Source organism: Schistocerca americana, unplaced genomic scaffold, assembly GCF_021461395.2.
Source record: "Schistocerca americana isolate TAMUIC-IGC-003095 unplaced genomic scaffold, iqSchAmer2.1 HiC_scaffold_71, whole genome shotgun sequence".
Taxonomy (NCBI): Eukaryota; Metazoa; Arthropoda; class Insecta; order Orthoptera; family Acrididae; genus Schistocerca; species Schistocerca americana.
Genome location: NW_025726467.1, coordinates 654,989 through 657,232, shown reverse-complemented (window position 1 = coordinate 657,232; position 2,244 = coordinate 654,989).

The following is a 2,244-nucleotide window of genomic DNA, read 5'->3' as shown; positions in this document are numbered from 1 at the left end:
CATTAGGAGGCCCTGAAAGTTACTATTAACTATCAGTTTTGCGTCGGATTCGAAAATCTAGACTAACAGGAGGACGACCACAAGGTGCCCAAAGCAGCAATAGACCTTTGGAGACAAGTCGGCTGAAGGACGATGTATTGAATCTCGACGCAATTTGAGTGTTCCATCGTCATTAGGTGGCCCTCATCGTCACAATTAACTAACAGTTTTGCGTCGGATTCGAAAATCTAGGCTCACAGGAGGCGGTCCATATGGTGCCCGAGGCAGCAATATACCCTTGGAGACAAGTCCGCTGGAGGACGATGTATTGAATCTCGACGCAATTTGAGTGTTCCATCGTCATTAGGAGGCCCTGAACGTTACAATTAACTATCAGTTATGCGTCGGATTCGAAAATCTAAACTCACGGGAGAACGACCATAAGCTGCCCGAGGTAGCAATATCCCCTTGGAGACAAGTCGGATGGAGGACGATGTATTGAATCTCGACGCAATTCGAGTGTTCCATCGTCATTAGGGGACCTGATCGTCACAATTAACTATTAGTTTTGCGTCGGATTCGAAAATCTAGACTCACAGGAGACGGACTATAAGGTGCCCGAGGCAACAATATCCCCTTGGAGACAAGTCGGCTTGAGGAAGATGTATTGAATCTCGACGCAATTTGAGTGTCCCCTCGTCATTAGGAGGCCCTGAACGTTTCAATTAACTATCAGTTATGCGTCGGATTCAAAAATCTAAACTTACGGGAGGACGACCATAAGGTGCCCGAGGCAGCAATATCCCCTTGGAGGCAAGTCGGCTGGAGGACGATGTATTGAATCTCGACGCAATTTGATTGTTCCATCGTCATTAGGTGGCCCTCATCGTCACAATTAACTAACAGTTTTGCGTCGGATTCGAAAATCTAGGCTCACAGGAGGCGGTCCATATGGTGCCCGAGGCAGCAATATACCCTTGGAGACAAGTCCGCTGGAGGACGATGTATTGAATCTCGACGCAATTTGAGTGTTCCATCGTCATTCGGAGGCCCTGAACGTTACAATTAACTAGCACTTTTGCGTCAGATTCGAAAATCTAGGCTCATTGGAGAAAGAACATTAGGTATCACAGGCAGCAATAGACCCTTGGAGCCAAGTCGGCTGGAGGCCGATGTATTGAATATCGACGCAATTTGAGTGTTCCATCGTCATTACGAGGCCCTGAACGTTACGATTAACTATCAGTTATGCGTCGGATTCGAAAATCTAAACTCACAGGAGACGGACCATATGGTGCCCGAGGCAGCAATATCCCCTTGGAGACAAGTCCGCTGGAGGACGATGCATTGAATCTCGACGCAATTTGAGTGTTCCATCGTCATTAGGAGGCCCTGAACGTTACAATTAACTATCAGTTTCGCGTCGGATTCGAAAATCTAGACCCACAGGAGTCGGACCATACGGTGCCCGAGGCAGCAATATCCCCTTGGAGACAAGTCGGCTGGAGGACGATGTATTGAATCTCGACTCAATTTGAGTGTTCCATCGTCATTTAGAGGCCCTGAAAGTTACTATTAACTATCAGTTTTGCTTCGGATTCGAAAATCTAGACTAACAGGAGGACGACTATAAGATGCCCAAAGCAGCAATAGACCTTTGGAGACAAATCGGCTGAAGGACGATGTATTGAATCTCGACGCAATTTGACTGTTCCTTCGTCATTAGGATGCCCTGAACGTTACAATTAACTATCAGTTTCGCGTTGGATTCGAAAATCTAGACTCACAGGAGTGAGACCACATGGTGCCCGAGGCAGCAATAGACCCTTGGAGACAAGTCTGCTGGTGTATGATGTATTGAATCTCGACGCAATTTGAGTGTTCCATCGTCATTAGGATGCCATGAACGTTACAATTAACTATCAGTGTAGCGTCGGATTCGAAAATCTAGGCTCACAGGAGCACGACAATAAGGTGCACGACGCAGCAATAGACCCTTGGAGACAAGTCGGCTGAAGGACTATGTATTGAATCTCGACGAAATTTGAGTGTTCTATCGTCATTAGGAGGCCCTGAACGTTACAATTAACTATTAGTTTCGCGTCGGATTCGAAAGTCTAGACTCACAGGAGACAGACCATTTGGTGCCCGAGGCAGCAATATCCCCTTGGAGACAAGTCGGCTGGAGGACGATGTATTGAATCTCGACGTAATTTGAGTGTTCCATCGTCAGTAGGATGCCCTAAACGTTACTATTAACTATCA